Source organism: Pieris napi, chromosome 14 (assembly GCF_905475465.1).
Source record: "Pieris napi chromosome 14, ilPieNapi1.2, whole genome shotgun sequence".
Lineage (NCBI taxonomy): Eukaryota > Metazoa > Arthropoda > Insecta > Lepidoptera > Pieridae > Pieris > Pieris napi.
The window spans coordinates 10,644,761-10,666,253 of NC_062247.1; the positions used below are offsets into that span (position 1 = coordinate 10,644,761).

The 21,493-nt window shown below is 35.2% G+C and overlaps 1 protein-coding gene across 3 annotated transcripts in view; it reads right to left on the reverse strand.

Annotated features, from left to right (window-relative positions):
- The window catches only part of LOC125055911 (cAMP-specific 3',5'-cyclic phosphodiesterase, isoforms N/G), a 343,092-nt gene that overhangs the window by 234,663 nt on the left and 86,936 nt on the right, over positions 1-21,493 (reverse strand). The window contains exon 1 of one of the 3 annotated variants that reach the window (XM_047658643.1): positions 14,148-14,298. The exons of the other annotated variants lie outside the window; for them this stretch is intronic. The gene's annotated coding sequence lies outside the window, so the exon portion shown is untranslated. Of the gene's footprint in view, positions 1-14,147; positions 14,299-21,493 lie in introns of those variants that run through there. 3 annotated transcript variants of the gene reach the window in all.

The following is a 21,493-nucleotide window of genomic DNA, read 5'->3' on the forward strand; positions in this document are numbered from 1 at the left end:
TTGATAACGGTTTTCGGTTTCTAAGCTTAAACGGATAGTCAATAATTTATGTTGTTATTATAATGTTTTTATTTAGAAATAAAGAAATAATAATAATGAACAAATCTTTACAAAATTATTGTTCAAATTTAGAAAATAATTAAACAAGGTTATGGATTAAACTTCGTTTAATTTAAATACTCGATAGCAAGCCTAATTCAAACCTAAGTCCAAGTCCTTTGAAAAGTTGCATATCAAGTAGGATAAACAATAAATTGTAAATTTATGTCTTTTATTTACTTTATCTTCTCTTTCTACCGTACATTAATTATTAATTAAAATGTTTTTATTTTTTTATAGAGAGAATAGAGCAGGAGGCTCACCTGATGTTAAGTGATACCGCCGCCCATGGACACTGAATACCAGAGGGCTCGCGAGTGCGATGCCGGCCTTTTAAAAATTGGTATTATTACGTGTATACTTAAATATTGAACCCAATATTCTAAATAGAATAATTATTAGTATATTAAGCGCGATTCGCTTAAAATTTATAAACTGTTGACTTATTCATATTTTTAGAAAATCAGCGCATAATTTAGAATATTTTTTCTACTTAAAATATATTCGTAAGAAAATAGTTTACTAAATTAAAACGCGTTTCAGTATCAGGATTACTTAATTTTGAATATGGTGATTGTCAACTGTTTCAAGTTCCAATTGAATAAGTGCAACAATTGGATCTACTCTGCAACATTGCTGTCCAGATATGAAGGATAGACAAAAGTGGAGATCTACAGTGATGCCAGCAGTGGTACGACAACCACCACTTTGACAAAAGAGCACAATTAAGAAGTCTGGAAGAAACTGTTTTCAGATAGACCGCCGATTTGTGTTAAATAAAGTGTGTGTGGACTCCTTTTAATAATATATTTTAGTTTATGTTAAGGTGAGTTATTTATTTCAAGTTATTTATTTAATAAATTCTATACATTTGTTACGGACAACGAACAATACAGTTAAGAAAGCCGACGAACGCAGCTGCAAGCCAGATGTTATTCTAGGAAACGGTCGGCGGGTGCGCAGGTAGCGTCGGTCCCTTTTACCAGCGTGGTAGTTTAGGTTTAGTTTTAAGTTTTTAATTGTATAACAACCAGATAGATTTACGCAGCCGTGCCGGACGGACGTTAGTCATAAGCTTGCTTCGCTGTATTATAATTGTATCACCATCACTAACGTTCGGCCAATAAACATAACATTTATAACTCCACGAGTTTCATTTCAAGAATAGCGGCGGTGGTCAGAACGATATCGTACGCTTATAGTTTGGTCCTTCGAGAAGCCGGATAATCAGAAGAATAATACTCTACGCATCAACGCCGAGAAGAAGGAAGATTTTACCTGCGATCCCAGGAAGATTTTCATCGGTAGTACTACCTGCGATCCCAGGAGTACGTGCAGAGAGTTGACTTCATCGCCTGTACAAAGTGACTCGCCGCAACGACGTATTGCTGCTGTGGGTCACCGACGGAAAGCATTGTCCACCAGTTCATGGAAGCGAAGAATACAATCGACTTCAAAATGAACACAAGAAGCCGACAAGCTAGGAGGGCAGTTGAAATCGATGAAGATGTACGGACAGAACGCGTGCCGTTAGAATCGCCATCGAAAGTACTACAACGAAGACTAGCCGATATTACACACGACAGGGAGTCAGTTGAATCAGTACGGAGGAACGAAGCCGTTGATTCAACGTTGTTACCTGTGGGTTCAGCATCACAGATCTCTAGAAATACAATGAGGTCGAAAGCATCCCGTGTAAGGCAAGCTGAATACGAAGTCCAAAAACGCTTGGTCGCATTAGAAAAAGAACATTTAAGAAAAAAGTTCGAATTAAAGAAGCAGGAAATGGAACAAGAGATGGAGCTTGAAATGAAATTGTTAAAGAAGCAAATCGCTGTTGACTTACCCAGAGCAGACGACGAAGAGAGTATCGTCGAATGCTTGCCAGAACAGCGGAACGGGAACAACTCCGCTGCTATGGTAGATAGATGGCTAAGAAGTCATAGCGGCGTGAATAATCTATCTCAAGGTGATAGGGAAGAAGACACAGCGCTCCCAGAACGCGTGGAGCCATTGAAATACAATGTGTCGTGGGAAAAAGAACGGCCCATATCACCTATCGAAGAGGCCTCCGTGCCGAGAACGCGATCCCATGATCAAGGGATGGAACGGCTCATCGGAGCCTTTGAAAAAATTGCTACAAACAGACCCCCTGTACGACATGCTCAAGATCTGCCGCAGTTTAACGGGAATGTCTGCGACTGGCTCTACTTTAAAGTTGCTTATGAAGACTCCACGAAGCTCTACAAATACTCTAAAGCGGAAAACATGGCAAGATTACGCACATGTCTTACGGGAGCCGCTAAAGAAACAGTCGCCGTATTATTGAGTACTGCTTGCGATCCCGAGCTTATTATGAATGCACTAGATCAGTGTTATGGCCGACCGGAGATCATAATTGATAAAGCGCTGGAAGAAATAAAGCGATTACCCAGACCGGGATATACAGCGGTTGAATTTAACCAGTTTGCAATAAAAGTGCAAAACATCGCGTGGCTATTGAAAAGTGTAAACGATCGTAGCTACACGAGTAACGGTGCCTTAGTCCGAGAAATAGTGTCTAAACTTAACCTACACTATCAGGCTAGATGGACGGACTATGGTAAGGCTAATAGTAATGAGAAAGAACCAATTCTCATTACGCTCTCAAAATACCTCTTAGAAGAAGCGAGCTTACAACTCACTTTCAACTATAGCCGTAAGATAGAAACAGCGACATCGCTAGGTACAAGTAAACCTAGATCAAAAACGAATGAGCGCGTTTACTCAACACAGAAGAAACTCAGATGCCTATGCTGTAACGGCAACCATCATGCAACTCATTGTGAAGAGTTTTTGAAAATGAATCTTAATCAACGATGGGATAGATTGAGAGAAACGAAGGCATGTTTTTTGTGCCTAGAAGAATATCACCGACGATCACAGTGCAGGAAAAAGCGATGTGGTATTGATGGGTGTGAAAAAGCGCACCATAGGTTGTTGCATTGGGTAGAACACAAACCACAACAACAACCATTGTTGGTGCAACCATCAACATCTAACTCAGAGGCTGAAGTTGTTATGTCGACCTCTGTGACTGCAAAGGATGAATGTCAAGCCGTCTTACTGAAAGTATGTCCCGTAACTGTGAGAGGCCGAAATGGAAAGATCGTAAAAACTCATGCCCTACTGGACGAAGGTTCGACTATTACAATTATCGCAGAAAAGTTAGCCCACGAATTAGGTGTGAGCGGGCCAAGCAAGCCGCTGAAAATTCAAGGAGTTAGTTCTCAAACGAAAGATTTTGAGAGCCAACACGTCAAAATTGACATCAGTCGCTACGACGGAGGGGCTAATTACACTTTGAAAGCGCGAACGATGCGTGATTTCGATATTGGTAGCCAAAGAATTAGCGCGGATAATTTGCGCTACAAACATTTGGTTAAGTTACCACTCCAACAAATGATTGGCGAAGCTAAACCACAATTGTTAATTGGAGCAGACAATTGGCATCTCATCGTTTCCCGAAAAGTGTATAGTGGGAAGAAAAATGAACCGGCTGCATCTTTAACACGATTAGGCTGGATTTTACATGGTACAGCACCTTTACGAAGTTTAATGGAAGACAACGAACGTGTTTTGCACTGCATAAAGGCGGCAGAAAGCGACGTTTACAAAGAAACAATAGATGAGCGTCTAGAGGCGATATTAAAACAAAGTTTTGCAATAGATGCCTTGGGTATAAATAATAAAAAAAGGTTAACAAGTGCCGACGCACGTGCAGTTCAATTGTTCAATACAGCAATAGAGAAACGGGAAAGGCGTTACTACCTGGGATTGCCGTGGAAGACTGATAACACGAAATTCCCAGAAAGCTATAATATGGCATTTAAGCGGCTTAAAAGCATTGAACGTAAAATGGATCAGTCGTATGAGTTTAAACAGTCATATACAAAACAAATAAATAACCTGTTGGAGAAGAATTACGCCCGCCCTGTTGAAGGAACCAGAATATTGACATCAAAAGAGTGGTACTTACCTCATTTTGCTGTAACCAACCCTAATAAACCGGGTAAAGTTCGTCTAGTATTTGATGCAGCGGCAAGATCAAATGAAGTATGCTTGAACGATGAGCTTCTAGATGGGCCAGACTTATTGCAATCATTGCCTGGTATATTATTTATGTTTCGCGAAAGAAAATACGCGACAACAGCCGACATTAGAGAAATGTTCCTGCAGATTAAAGTGAACGAAGACGATCAAGTTGCTCAAAAGTTTCTATGGCGGGGTGAAAATCGAGATAAGCCTCCAAAAGAATACGTTATGACTTCATTGATATTTGGCGCTAAGAGCTCGCCGTTTCTAGCACACAGCGTAAGGGATTACAACGCTTCGTGCTACCGTACTACACATCCGAACGCTTATAATGCTATAACAAAAAATCATTATATGGATGACTACGTAGATAGCTTTGATACCGAAGACGAAGCCATAAAAACAATGCAAGAAGTTATTGAAGTTCATAGCTATGCCGGGTTTACATTGGCTGGATGGAATTCAAACTCACAAAGGATAGTGGAAGCTACGCCTACTGAGCTTCGCTCTACAAGCCCCAAAGAGTTGGGAACCACACCCTTGTATTATGAGAAGACATTAGGAATAATATGGGAGGCCGCAGAAGATGTACTTTCCTTTAACACAAGCCTCCACAGAGTTCCTCAAGAAGTGAAGCAGGGAATTAGGCAACCGACTAAAAGAGAAGCTTTAGGAGCCGTTATGTCAGTTTTTGATCCGTTAGGGTTAATAAGTTATTATACCGTAACGGCGAAAATAATTCTACAACAGTTATGGAGATTGAAGACAGGATGGGATGAAGAAATTCCTACTGACCAAGCTTCGGAGTTTAAACAATGGTTGTGTCAGTTAGAAAATGTAAAAACACTGAAGATACCTAGATGGTATAATTACACGAGGGGAGCTGAGCTACAATTGCATGTATTCTGTGACGCATCTGAACAAGCACATGCGAGCGTGGCATATTGGCGAATTGGAACCGATGTAATTGACGTCAGACTCATCACAGCAAAAGCACGGGTGGCACCTATTAAGTCACAGAGTATACCGCGGCTAGAACTACAGCCAGCCCTTATCGGAGCGAGATTAGCTGTGGCCATTAGAGAAGGTCACAGAATTGAACCAAACAAGATCGTGCTATGGACGGATTCAACGACGGTATTACAGTGGATCAGAAATGATAAAGCAAGGCACCCACCTTTTGTAGCACATAGATTGACTGAAATCACTGAAACAACGGATGCTAGTCAATGGCGTTGGGTTCCAACTAGGGAAAATGTAGCGGATGATGCTACAAGAATAACGTTGGACCATAAAACCGACAACGACCGGTGGTTTGTGGGACCAGCGTTCCTTTACGGGCCTGAAGAAACATGGCCAAAAGAAAGCTGCGAGCCACAAGTGCTGACTTTGACCGTAATCGAAAGGAGAGCCAACAGAAACGATCTACCAGATATAGAGAGATTCTCGCAGTATGAACGGCTGATTAGAGCCACAGCTTACGTCCAACTATTTATACGCAAGCTTAAGGATCGCAGTACCCGATTAAGCGTAAGCGACTTAAAAGATGCGGAATTGGCATGGGTACGCGAGGCGCAGAATCAAAGCTTCCAAGACGAAATCGACACCTTGAAGAAGGGGAAGCCAATCAAGAAAACAAGTCGTTTGGCTAAATACGACCCTTTTCTCGATGAATATGGATTACTGCGTGTACGTGGGCGGTTACAAACACCGATAGCAGAGGAGACGAGAAATCCCATTCTATTAGATGGGCGTCATAAGTTTACAAAGTTGATCGTTATGAAAGAGCATAGAAGGGCGCTGCACACTAACAACGAACGCGTCGTGAACGATCTTCGACAGAAATATTGTATACTGCGACTTCGGCCTACGGTGCGTAGTATCGCCCGTAACTGTACATTGTGTGTGCTTCGAAAAAAGGCGCCAACAAAACCTAACTTTGGCTTACTACCTAGAGTTCGAACTGAAGCTCATATTCGACCATTTACAAATTGTGGAATGGACTATTTCGGCCCAATTTGTGTAACGATAGGACGCCGTCATGAAAAGCGATGGGGAGCAATATTTACGTGTCTAAGTACAAGAGCTGTACATATTGAGATAGTTGCATCGCTTTCTACGGACTCGGCTCTGATGGCACTAAGAAGGATGGCGGCGCGACGAGGTTGGCCGCAAATTATATATTCTGATAATGCAACCAACTTCAAAGGCGCAGACTTAGAACTGAGGAAAGCGATGGAAAAATGGACTCCAGAGATCGAGAATTTATGTCTAGTTCAACGGACAGAATGGCGATACATTGCTCCAGGAGCCCCGCATCAAGGCGGTGCATGGGAACGCTTAATAAGAACAATAAAAGACGCCATTAGAATCGTCTTGACAGAAAAGTACCCTAAGGAGGAAACTTTCAGCACGCTTATGACTGAAATAGAGTACAGTGTGAACGCAAGGCCACTAACGCACGTTCCAGTAAATCCGGACGACCCAGAGGCTTTAACTCCAAATCATTTTCTGCTTGGAGCTCCAGACACAATGCCTATATTAGGCACCTCACCACACGTTACTAAAAGAACGTGGAAGACGGCGCAAGCATTAGCCGATGAATTCTGGCGAAGATGGGTTAAGGAATATCTTCCTACTTTAAACGCCAGGGGACACACGCCAAGAATGAAAAGCCCTGTAAAAATCGGCGATGTGGTCATCATTATGGATCCCTTGCTGCCGCGCAATGTTTGGCCGCGGGGAATTGTTACGAAAACGCATAGAGGGCCTGATGGAGAAACCCGATCAGTAGAAGTGGAAACGAAACTTCATAAGCTGAGACGACCAGTAACGCGCATCGTTGTCCTACCTACGGAAAGCTTCACGTCATAGGAAGGTTTCGCTGAGGGGAGACTGTTACGGACAACGAACAATACAGTTAAGAAAGCCGACGAACGCAGCTGCAAGCCAGATGTTATTCTAGGAAACGGTCGGCGGGTGCGCAGGTAGCGTCGGTCCCTTTTACCAGCGTGGTAGTTTAGGTTTAGTTTTAAGTTTTTAATTGTATAACAACCAGATAGATTTACGCAGCCGTGCCGGACGGACGTTAGTCATAAGCTTGCTTCGCTGTATTATAATTGTATCACCATCACTAACGTTCGGCCAATAAACATAACATTTATAACTCCACGAGTTTCATTTCAAGAATAGCGGCGGTGGTCAGAACGATATCGTACGCTTATAACATTATATAGAATTTATTAAATATATATATTCCATATTCATCTATTAGCACATAGTAGCAGGAATAAATGTTAATTATTACATATTATATACACGTAAGAAATTGGACAAACCATTAAAATGGTTAAGGCACGTGTGGGTGTCACATTTCTTCGTACTTAAGCGCACTAATCTTTTGGGCAAAAGGCATTTTCACGTAGTCACGATCAACCAATAAAATGGACGTTACAGGGCTATTCATCTCTAGATATTTATTTTATTAAAATTGTTCGTTAGGTATTGCGAACTTTTTTATAGTTTTTTATAGAACTACTAGCTGTCCCCGCGAACTTCGTTTCTCCTTTATGTGATGTTACTTAGCCTACCTTTTTAGTACATACCAACTTGGAACATTTTCTATCTACCCCAGAGTCTGTCCGATTTTCTGGAATGACAACTTTTTATTTCTGTGTATTTTTCTAAACTAACTAACTAAACCTCAGAGTTCAGGTCATAAGATTTTAATTAACAAATAAAAAATAGGGGTTGATCGTAGAGGAGTGAACATTAGGGGTGGTATATATTATTGTATGATGTATCATACAAACAAAAAAAATGGCAAAAAAAAAATAAAAATAAAATATTAGGGTGGACAACCCTTATCACTTAGGGGTATGAAAAATAGATAGTAGCCGATTCTCAGACCTACTGAACATGCATATAAAATTTGATAAAAATCGGTCAAGCCGTTTCGGAGGAGTATGGTAACTAACATTGTGACACGAGAATTTTATATATTAAAAAGTTTCCGCTTAGTAAAATAGTCCGTTTGAAATTTTTATTTTTGTATGTTTTTCACAGCCATTTTTGAACGTATTATATATTGCAGAACTCTATTCTAAACAGAACTAATCTCAAAAAAATGATAGGGGCAATTACGGGCCACTGACACTAATAACGATGTTTTTGTCCTCGGCGCGGCAGACAGCCCCATGTGCTGTTTCAGCGCAGAGGAATCAGTCACCCACATAGTCCTGGAATGCGTGGCTGTGGCTAACCAACGTACTGAAATCCTTGGAGCAGTAAGGTCGCTTTGTGAAGCCTACGAAGTGCCCAGGAGACTTCTGTGCTTCTGGTAGGAGCTAGGCTGGCTTATTTAGCCAGGACTTTAAGCAAAACAGACCTAATGAGAGTCTAAGAGCGGAAACTGAGCCCACCAACCTTTAGTGTTTACTAGTCGGAATTTTTTTCCTGAAGCTTTTATTGTAAGCTCTTATCTTGTCCCCTAAATCCGACACTGACCTAGCGCTAAGGGATACGAAACTTCTAAAATAGTTCGCGCTAAGTATGTCAAAACCCCAAATATTTTGACATAGAGGATCACACATAGGGTTAAGTTCCGTTTTTGAATATAACTACTTAGTTGGTTAATCTAGATACTTATATTTTTAAACGTTAAATGTTCTAAATTTATAAATCAAGTTTTTGAATATAACTACTTAGTTGGTTAGTCTAGTAGAGATTATGTTTTTAAACGTAAAATGTTATAAATTTAAAAATCAAGTTTTTGAATATAACTACTTAGTTGGTTAATCTAGATACTTATGTTTTTAAACGTTAAATGTTCTAAATTTAAAAATCAAGTTTTTGAATATAACTACTTAGTTGGTTAGTCTAGTAGAGATTATGTTTTTAAACGTAAAATGTTTTAAATTTAAAAATCAAGTTTTTGAATATAACTACTTAGTTGGTTAATCTAGATACTTATGTTTTTAAACGTTAAATGTTCTAAATTTAAAAATCAAGTTTTTGAATATAACTACTTAGTTGGTTAGTCTAGTATAGATTATGTTTTTAAACGTAAAATGTTCTAAATTTAAAAAATCAAGTAAAACAACAAAGAGAAAAACGTTATTACAGCGATATGCATCTTGTTTACTTGCTCTGTAATGGTGACTTTAATAAACCATTGTCTGTTTTAATTAGAAATTTTAATAAGCCATCGCTATAAAAATATCGAGATAACGTATACGTTGTAAACTGCATATTACAGTTTATAAACAGGTTACATTCAACTATTGAAATGTTTATTGTCTGGGATTTCTGTATCCGTTTCGTAGTCAATTGTTTTTTTGACGTGATAACGTCTTTAAAATCGTTTTAGTCGGGTGACATGTTCAGAAACTTGTGTCACACCAAAACCTCACGAGCGCGATCGCAGGTATAACGAGAGAGACACGGACCGATCTCCCGTCTCATCTCGAGCGCTGCCAGTCATTCCGTGAATGTATGAAGAAAAATGTATATCATAGTCGAATAAGTAAACTTGTCAATTTACACCCGAAATTTATCATCAAAAGTGTGAATAAAACGATAGATGTACGTTATCACGTAAACATCTCGATCGTAAACCTACTTTACAAACAACCAATATTTTTTTTCTAAAACGCGGAACAGAAAGCGGACCTACCGCTTTCTGTCAAAACATGACGTCGACTTTATGAGTCCAGAGCTGCCGGTTTCCTCATAATAGATAGAAAAGTCTATTGGTGCAAAGCTGGGGTGGAAACCTACGACCATCAAGGATCAGCCACTTAAGCCAACAACGCTAAAGTAAAATTAAAATGTTATCTAGTAAAGCATTTTTCTTGAACCATTACCATAGCCATTTTTTATGTGGAATTGTGTTCGCACATCACTGCGTCATTTAAGTGTCAATTAAAACTATTGTTATTCTTTCATTATTACTCTCATAAAAGTAATTATAAATAATTTTCTTCATTTGTAGTTTACAAAACCAGAGGGAAAGAAAGTATTTGTTTTATTTTCGAAAACTGATGGACTTTTACGAGACAAAACATATTTTCTGAACCACCACAACGTTCGACGGTCCCATCTGTATTCTTTTTTTTATGTAACAGGAGGCAAACAGCTAGACGGCTCGTAACTGCGTTGCCGGCCTTTCAAGAATTGGTAGGCTCTTTTCTTCAAGGACCCTAAGTCCAATTAATAATTGGTTCAGAATTACTTTTTTTAATTTAATTTCTGAACTCTCTTATAAATTTTAAATACCAAGTCTAATTGTACTGTTTTACAAAACTTTCCTTTCCTTCTGTCAAAATGTGTTTACTCAGTGATAGAAAGAGACAACAATTATTTCATCACTTCCATTAGATTTTGCTTTTGGTTGGATAATATGCAACGTTACCTAAAATCAATTTATCTTTATAATTGCCCGTTATTTAAAAATATGGAATACGTTCGTCCTAAAAACGAATACCTAAACGGCATTTCGGAACAAAATGTTTCAAGTTCTTTCAAAAAAAAGAACATTGTCGCCCGTAGACACAGCTCTATTGATTCACCGCGTCACGAATTTTGTTTCATCACGTAAATTTCATGAATTATTTCGTTCTCATATCTCAATTGCATAAAGATTCCATAAACAAAGTATTGACACGATCAATATGTAATACCATTTGAATGATATTTATGAAACTTCTTAGTGGTACGTGGACATACGAAGCACGAACATGGGAAGAAGGAAAGACGAAATCCGAATCGCTTGGGGCCATTATTAAACAAGATCCCCGCCTGAAAGGCATCATTGGACGTGGAGAAGGCCTATGCCAAAAGCCATAAAGAATTACCTAACACAATGTAACTTTTTTATTGTTGTGTCTCTCTCTTTTTTTCCGACATTATAATATACGGTAGTACATACAATGTACATACATTAACTGTGTTTTTAAAAAATAACATTTTCTCTGTTATCTCTTCTCGATATATGGGTTTGAGACCTTTCGATATTTACCTTTGCCGTAGGAGCAAGGTGTAATTGCGCGCATAGAAAATTCCATTGGTGCACAGTTGTGATACGAACGCCCGGCCTTAGGGGTGAGGGACACGTGCTTATTGTTTATACCACTAAACACTTCTTTTCTTAATATTCAAATATCGAAATTATACAAAAAAAAAACCTTTAACTTTAACTATGTTAATTCTATTGTTAACTGTGAACCAAGTTCTTAAACTAAATGGTCCACCTTTAAGTTACAATTCAGTTCATTAGAATTGCAAATACATCTTGAGAGGGAAAGCTGCTCGCAACTAGAAGACCATAAACATATCGTCGAGAGAAAATCGTGACGAGAATTCCGAGGTCTTCCCTTAAAAGTCGGCGAACATTGAACCAAATCAACTACGTCTTGTAAATGTTATGAATTTCAATGGCCTTTCGAGGGTTCAATTTCTCATATTTCGGGGCAAACGTGCATACGATATATACGCCTACGGACTCCGACGTACTTCAAGAAGCTTTTGCAAGTGCGTTGCCGTCCCTTTAAGTATTTGTATGCTCTTTTTCGTGTGGGGCAGTAATTCGTAAGTATTTCTTTATTAGGCGAATCATTTTATAGAAATGTTACAAATAAAAATAGCTATTTTTGGACTAAGATTATGAATAAACCTTCGATTCAAGTATGTGATATAAACATATAGTCATGCGTTTCTGTTTTTCCTTCTAGTTTTAATTTTATAACTATGGAGGATAAAATATTATATATCTCTGCAAAAACGTCTGACTTGAATGGCTTACTTTTTATTCATCGTAATAATTTATTTATAAAACAGCGGAAGAAATAAGAAATAATAAAAATCATTTCTAACATGCACATAGCTAGTTCTACGAATTATTGTAAAAGCATCATGAGCACACCCCACATACACATTACACACCTTCACATACTATATACCCTCACTTTTACAAATTAGGTATTACTCAGTGAAATGTATTGAATATTTTTTATTGTTTTTTCCCTTTTGCAAATGTTTGACCATTTTTGTAAATATTATGTATTCCATCATTGGCTATATTTTTAGTATAATTGTTTGTTTTTATATATATTTTTTGTTAGCTGTAGGATTACGATTGTTTATATTTGAAATACACTAGAATATAAAATTTCCTAGGTATATGAAAAAACTCTTAAATAGAACATTCTTTTATAGGTACTCTAAAAACTACCATTTTCATCGTGAACCAAGTTTCACATCACATCTCACAGATGATTTGTGTAGAAGATGTGGTTCCACTTATATGAGGAATTGATACTCCAATTAAAATTTAACATATATTTTTCCCATCTATCGCGTTAAAGAAAAATGACATTATAGATTTTTATATCATTGAGCAGTGTTGGCCTAGTGGCTTCAGCGTGCGAGTCTCATACCTGAGGTCGTACGTTCGATCGCCGGCTGTGCACCAATGGACTTTCTTTCTATGTGCGCATTAAACATTTGCTCGAACGGTGAAGGAAAACATCGTGAGATTTAAAATGCGTATTAGATTTAAAAATTATTACAAAACAGATTCAGAAACTAAGGCCATGATCTAAAGAGGTTGTAGCACCACTGATTTATTTATATTTTTTAAATGTTCACGCCTTTTTCCCGAAGGAGTAGGCTGGGACCACGGATCTCCTTGCTACGGTTGTGATATACTTTGCTTTATCTACTTTCATGACATTCACAATTCTCGTCGGTTATGGAAACATTATAAATATATATACTTAGAAAGCATGCATTATCAAACAATGGTATTGATTTAATAAACATTGTTATCAGAATGTACACATCATTAGTATTACCTGTATAATTATTATATTAATACATAGTAATTTATAATAAAGAGTATCTCTAAGACGTACCTCTCAGTATTTTGTTGTTTGAGTTTAGTTTAAACAAATAACTTATAAAGTTAACGAACCAATATTACGAGTAAGCTTATGCCAGAATTACTAACAATAATGAATGAAAAACGCAACCAAATATTAAATTTCACTACAACTGCGCTCATTGCATACATAATTTACTGATCAACTTATATCAAATGACAAACCATAGAAGAATCGGTCAAATGTTTAGCTATTGTTTATATTTGGTATTATTGTTACAAGATACGGATTTTATGTGTTAATAATCTCCAGAGAATAACAGTTACTGTATATCGCCCTCATGGTTTTGTGGGTCAAGTGTTTCGTTTATACGTTTAACTTGGTCTTAATATCATAATACTTGTGTCTGACAGACCCGGGATTATTACTTGCCTATCAAACCAATATGAGCAAAAATGTGTAACTATTGTTTATCGTATAAAATATATTGTTAATAATTAATTGCTTGTGGGCTTTAAAGGTTTTTGATTAAAATACATTCTATATAAATTGTATTCAATACAACTGTGTTTCGATTAAAAATACGGATAAATACAAATTAACAATTACATATTAAATCGAACAAGATAACAGTAAAATTGTATGAATATTTATAAAACATTACGTGGGTTATATATTAAATAAATTACCTATTATTTCATAAACGAATTATAGATCTTTGTTTTTAATAAATAAACAAGAAGTTGTTAGAAACGTTTAAATTAATTTGATGAGAATAAGTTACTGATTGAATTGCCTTATCAGTTTTACAACTTTTTAAATTACCCGCTGGTACAGTATCACAACGTGTTGATAACGATCAAATCCGTAGATAAGCTTTTTTTGATACAGTTTTGAATCTATGAATGAAACTAAACATGAAAAATTCAAGGAAGTATTTTCTCATAGTATACGTGAGACCGTCAGACGTTTATACATGCAAATGTTATTCAATGATTTCGATTATATAACACCGCGTTTAAAATCTCACAAAACCGTAAACATACACAATAAAATTAGCCATCAAACTATTTCCTGCTTCATTAAAAAACTTACGTCAGGTGCAATAATTACCGGACGATTTTAACACAAAAAAATGTACCAAGGACAACACATTCCATTCACATACACTTAAGTTTTTATTCAATCCCGGTACGTAACGAAACCATGTGGCTATGAGGGCGCGCCGCGAAGGCAGCGCGCTCACTCGCAACTAAGTGTACACTGGGCTGTGAACACTGAACGCTGAACGCGAGCCACAAAGCAAGACCCACTCGAGCGGAGCGTAGCTTTACGCCAGCGTGAGACGAGCGTGGACGCATCGACCTATATCACCCCCCATGCGTTAATAAAACCCTTCAAGACTTGTTCAAATTTCAAATCTTGAAATTTAAAAAAATAATTTTCGTTTTTCAACTGTTTTCTTTACCAGGACTTTTAAAGAAACATTTTTGCACTGTGCTATAGACTTTTGAAGTAATCTCTGTGTTTTGATATGCTCTAGTGTAATTTTGCTAAATATATTACGATTAATGTTACAATTCTTATATTATTAATTTATTTAAAAAAATCAGAGTCCTTTAAATAGGAAAATATACACAATAATTATAACTCGATTTAAAAACGAATGTAGTATTTTATAATATGTGTATAATAATGTGATGAAAAATTATCAGGCACTTAGTACGTCAAATTTCGTGTAACTTCTTATAATTACAAAGATAAGTGAATGTACTGTAGAATATAAATTGGTGTTAAAACTTAAATTATACCGAAAACCGGATTTAATAAAGTTATTAAGAGTCAAAGAAAAAAATATAATTAGGGTTTTAATATGCAAATTGCGATTCTTATTTGCTACTAAATAATACATACAAAAACACTATATTGTTATTTAAAGTAAATTCTAGAGAAAATATAGTAGTTTTCACGTGTTTTTATGTATAGAATAATCTACGAGCTTGTAACAATTACGGATAGTTAGACATATAGAAACCGCGTGTTAAAAAATTTTCACTTGTATCATATAACATGCACGATTTGACTTGAAAATCAATAGTCTAGCCAAATATTTTTTTATCACAATGTTCTTTTCAACCACACAAGACGTCTATGCCAATTAAAATACCTATGATAACCTACCTGCCTATTAAGAAATACATACATAAATCACGGACCAAACCTAAATGCTGAAGTGTTTTTTTTTATTTATCTCAATTCTACCAAAACTATTTTATTAAACACTTTTTTATTAAAAATGATTCAAAATAGCATTATGACTAATACCAACTGTCTAGTCACCGTCTCCAACTTACAATCGATAAATCTATCTTAAATTAATGAATAAATTATTAATAATTTTTAAAATGGAATTAAAGGCATAAAAACATAGCATGTCTACAGAATAATTCTTACAAGAGTTATTTTTATGTATTTTTAATAATTTATTTACGCTTTTATCTCTAAAGAATTAAATAATAGTATAAGCAATAAACTTAAAAGAACTAAGCGATCGCTTTCAGACAGGCCTAATAAAATAGTAATAGTACAGTAAAAATAAATGTGAAGATGTGCAAGAGTGCTAAACTTAATTGATAATACAATAATAATAACTAATATAATAAAGAGTTCGGAAATACAGCTTTACACATCGAACCACTACACCACAGGACTTCTAATATACAGACAACAAGAAATTATAATAACGATAAAAAAATAATATATGCCGACAGCGGCTATACGCCATGATAATATTTATAAAGGTTTCTATCAGCCGTAATAATAATAATACAAAAAATCAAAGATATATCAATATGAACAAGTTACAACTTATAAACTTACCAAAGCAAAAAGAAGCAAATGTAAAGATAAAAACATGATTATTAAAATAATAAGTACTTATTTAAGCGCACGACTGGAATCTTTTAAAACATTTTAAAAATACATTTATATATATTTAATTTTATATTAATTTATGAGTTCATTTAATACAACCATAAATAACGGTGAGCTGATAGGTTAGTAGTGGAACGGACCAAGAGTAAGAAGAAGAAGAGGCCGCCCAAAAAAAAGGTGGATAGAAGAAATAGAAGCGGTAGCAGGAAACGAATGGAGAAAGAGAGCCATAGGTCAGTTGGAAAAAGCTGGAGGAGGCCTTTACCCGTGAAGGGGTCCCGATCGATGGTACTGAAGGAAGCTAGGATATAGTATAACAAGCAAAAGAAAAAAAAATGTAAAATAATCTAAGCTTTGTATTATAATTTGTTTATGTCATGATTGGAAATAAAACGGGCTTTATTTTATTATTATAGGTTATTAGGCTGAAACATAGATGGCGATACCAGTGTTAAATGAATATAATTTTCAGTTAGCCCTATACTCCATTGAAATGTTACATTCGCTGAACATTTGTTAGAGGACGCAATTTTTTACAAAAAACAAACAAATGTTCAGTTTGGCCCTTAAATTGTAACATTCCAATGGACTAGCTTTTAAAAGACACGTGTATACATTTGACAACTGTCGTACTATAAGTTTGTATGATTCGTATTTTGAGTGCACGAACTATTGTTTGTTTAAATAAATGGATAAAAAGGAATTTCGTGTGTTAATAAAGTATTCCTTAGGGCGAAAACAATAATACCAAGTCTTGACTTCAATAGTGTTTTTTGAAAAGTAGTTTGCAAAGTTTATACAAGGTCTGAGGACGATGCAGAAGACAGCCCCAAAGAAGGTGATATCGACTAAATCATCAAAAAAGGCCACAAAATAGATTTAGTTTAATTTTAACAATGGCGCCTTTTATAGCTTCAACCAAGCTTTAACAAGATATTTGTTCAAATAAAAATAGATTTTTGAATCAATTCCATTACTTAATTGAAAAGTTTGAATGTTATCGGCACTGGTATCTAAGATAGAATTTCTTCTCATGACGGTTTTCCGCCTACGACCAAGTATTAAGTTGTATTTTTGTTGGGGTGTGTTTGTGTGCATATGGACGTGTGTGTTGGTACGTATGGTTGTGTTGCACATACTAAATCTTAACTTAAGATTTAATTTAGATCATAAATAGTAAAACAAATTGGTATTTTATTTTAGATTAAGTTTGGTTATTCTAGTTTTACAGTGTTACTTGTAATTTAATTTTTGTTGATTTGGTCATGCCCTTTACCTTTAGTATTTACCCTTACTAAGGTTGACTGAAAATTTTCAAGGTTTACAGGAAGAGATCGCTTGTTATTGAGAAGGCCGCCCGTTGCATCCCCAATAATTTATTTGCTAATTATATAATTATTACTAATTTTAAAATAAATAAATATTTTCCATCAACTTCATCAACAGTTCTTTTACGAACATACATTATTACTTTAATGTTTTCCTGATGTTCTGTAGACGAAAACATTAGTGGTGCAAGTGCGTGCATAAATCCACCGAAGCACAATTAGTGGTTCGCTTCGTTTTAATTAAGAGGCTCGAGCTAACGTTTCTCCATCCGGAAACTAGCTGATTGCTAATAAACGCTCGCGAAAGGCTCAATTATGACTTAACATTATGTAACACCAAGGGCGTGGTATTGAGTGTTATTCTTCAATATGTGGAATTCTGCTGTTCTACCTACTATCAAAACTGTATATCTAATGTGAATTATAGTGTTTGTTGTTTAAACTATATGAGATGTGAAAGTATTAACCGAAACCGCAAGCGCGCTGACGGCCTTTTAAGAATTGGTACGCTCTCTAAAGGACCCTAAGTCTAATAAGTAAAACAATTATTGAAATGTGATTGATAATTCAAAAGATTGAATATTCTGTAAAACCATATTCAAATTGTTGTAATTCGTAATAATTATTTAATACGTATGTGTATTGTAGACTCTGTGCTCTGTGGCACTGCTTTCAAAGGAATTAACTGACTCTATTCAATTTTTTAGTTTGTAGATACTATACCTATTCAGTGGTACTTACCAAGTCCTTTACAAGATTCTCAAGAAACCAATCCGTCCATGCTTTTGAATTGAATATCATAAATATAAATATTTATGTATTTTATATTATTGATTTATTTACGTTTTACACCATCACACAACACAGCCAAATTAGATACCACTTAGTTGAATGTATTGACTAATTTTTATAGTTGGTTTCCTTTTGTAAATTTTTGAACCATTTTGTAGTTAAATATTATGTATTCGATCTCTGGCTTTATTAGTGTAATTGTTTGTTATTATATATAATTTTTGTTAGCTGTAGGATTACGAAATAAATAAACAATTGATATTCATATATTTGTTGCAAACGACTTACTACCGCTTTAAAATAAGACCGTACCAATTCTTTAAAAGCCCGCAACAACCGCTCAAGTCTTTTAGCATTATAATTGTCCAAAGGCGGCCGCATCGCTATATCATATCATATACCTATCTGTTTGCCCCCTGTTCTATTAAAAACTTATTTAAAAAAAGGGTGCGTGTACTTATGTACGCGCGTAAGAAGTTATACTTCCTTTCCATTATTAAAAATAGTTTTTGATTGCATGCAAATAATTAATTACAATTAAAATAATCAAATACTGGAAAAGGAGTAATTAATCATTATAGTCAATAAAGTTCAGTTTACATTAGAAAAATTAAATAAATAAATATTTATTATTATTATTCTCTTATATTAAGTGTAAAATAAATTATATTATTATTCGAATGTTGTTTTTAAATTATGTCCAATACCGTAGCATCTTCCGTGGGCAACTTCATACTGATAATTTTGTGTAACGGTGTCGCATCGTAAAATTTCACTCTCATCAATTTTTCATAACGCGCCTAAAGAAGTATAACTTCAAAAATATAGACTATTTTACATTTTAAGTCTGAATAAAAATGCTATATACCGATCACTATCATAAGCGGAGTTTACTCGATTGTGATAGCCGCTTATAGACTAAGAAAAGCCTACGTAGGCGGGAATATAAAGCCTTGGCTTCTATAACAACGTAAGCTGGATTTGACTAAGCTGTCTGTGACTGCTTTTGCTTCAGCTGACCGATGGCCCATATTACTATGTTACCCAGTTTTATAAGTTCATTTTAATATTATTTTTTTTTTAAAGACAATTCACACCAATTGACCGAGTCCCATGCTAAGCTGGTGAAGCTTGTGTTATGGGTACTAGGCAACGGATATACATACATATTATAGATAGATAGACATATAAATACATATTTAAACACCCAAGACAACACCAAATGCTCATCACATCGATGTTCGTCTCAGCCGGGGATCGAACCCGGGACCCATGGATTCGCAGTCAGGGGTACTAACCACTAGACCAATGAGTCGTAAATGTATTATAGAAATAACTAGGTGCCCCGCGAACTTCGTTTAGTGATTCGACTCTACATAAACCTAAGTCATAAGTTAGTTAAGTAAGTCATAAGTTTTTAAATAACAATAGGTGAAAATTATGGGTTGTATGTATGTATTTTTGTATGTTGTATCATAAAAAAATAAAAACAAAAAGTTTTGTCTAAAAAATAAAAAAAAGTGGTATAAGAATAAAATATTCAATAGAAACCACAATAGAAAAAATGTAGTGAATAAATTATTTAAAATTTCTTTATAAATTTATAGTATCCAAACGGACAGGAAGCTTATCTGAAACCTGCAGGAAGCCAGTGGGCCTTTCAAGAAATTATATATTTTCTATATCTGAAGCTTACGCTAAAAATTAATATACAAAATATGAGATTTCTAGTTATAATTTAACGAAATATAGTTAGACTAGATGATTTAATTTATCGTTTATTTAAATTATTTTCAACTGCTACAAGACCTACTCGTTTTTTTTTAGTAAAGCTTTTATTCTTGGTATACTCTTTACAAATAAATTAAAAAATGTTCAGTATTGGAATGCTGAGAATCATTATAAAAAATAAATGATACTTGTTGTGTAAAAGCGATATAGACATATTATTCCAAACAATAGGACGCGAGCGTATTTTGCCTTAAAAGCTCAAATTATTACAAATAGCATTTATAAAGCTTATCTAAAGTGTCTGATCTCTATTGTAGTGGAACACCTGTGTAAGACATTATTATTATACACAAGTGGGCAGACATGAGGCCTGAAACAAAACCACTTTGCGACAATCGTGACTCAGTAACACTAAACGAGAAAAGGGAATGGTCACGAAACGTACGTTCCTATATAAGTTTGTTTGGTAATTTGGGTCACGTCTCTCCCAAAGTGGTTTTGTCTCAAGCCTATGGATATCAGAAACGAACGGAGCAACTCGAAATCAGGGACAGCATCAATGCTATGCCTTTTAATAAATTTAAGAAAAGCTGTGTATAAAGAGGCTTACTATAAAGTTAACGATTATCTAGTTGATAAAATTTAAAATAAGTGTTGTTTGATGATTTGCTATTTTAAAAGGGTACCGAGAGTTTTTTACGCCGGCTTTTTCTCTCGGCCTATACCCTCTGTCTTCTTTACCGATGAGTAGGGATTAATAATTAATTGACGTGGAATAAGTGATAAGTACCTGTATCTTATATTCCATAATAAACATATTTTTTATTTTTATTTTATGTGCTTATTCAAAGAGGAAGGTATTTATTTAAAAAAATCATTTGGATTTTCATCATCATCATTGTCCCTTCATTCAGAAGAATGCGTTTTGGCAAAACTCACCGATATCCAGATTGAGCATTCTGATAAACGAGATAGGTCTGGATATCCATAGTGTGACCACGCTTTAAAATCGATATTTGTTTAGTTTTTATAATTTAATTGTTCGGTTTAATTCTTTCGTGTATATTATATTTGCCTATAAGTGCTTGTTACATTAAAATTGTATTTTATTTTTCTTGTACCAATGTATCAGGGTGCCGAGCGTTGGCAAATTTTTATAAATAAAACATATTCTCGGATCATATGACCGCGATTAGACTATTTTTGATTGGAATTGCAATCGAACATTTCAAAACCCATACAGCTACTGAATAATTTGAATTTCCCAACTTTCATGAATAATTAAACCACCAATGCCCATTTTTTACGAAAATCGTATAACTTATTTCCATTTCACAGAGTTGATTAATAACCGAACATAAACATTACTCTCGACGTTGACAAATTTACGAAATAAAAATATTATTTCGCAAATAAAATCTTTGCTTAGGCAAATTGAATAAATATTTTACTAAACTATAAATGACTCTCTTACGATAATATTTGTGCGAAGCAATCGCAATAACTGTTTCAATTTGGTTTTGCTTATAGAAAATATCTGTTACAACTTGTTTACTTACAAACATTCATAAATAATTAGTTTTTGTTTCCACATAACAGTTACACAACACAAAAAAATAAAAGATAAATGAATACAAAGAATCAACATTATATTAT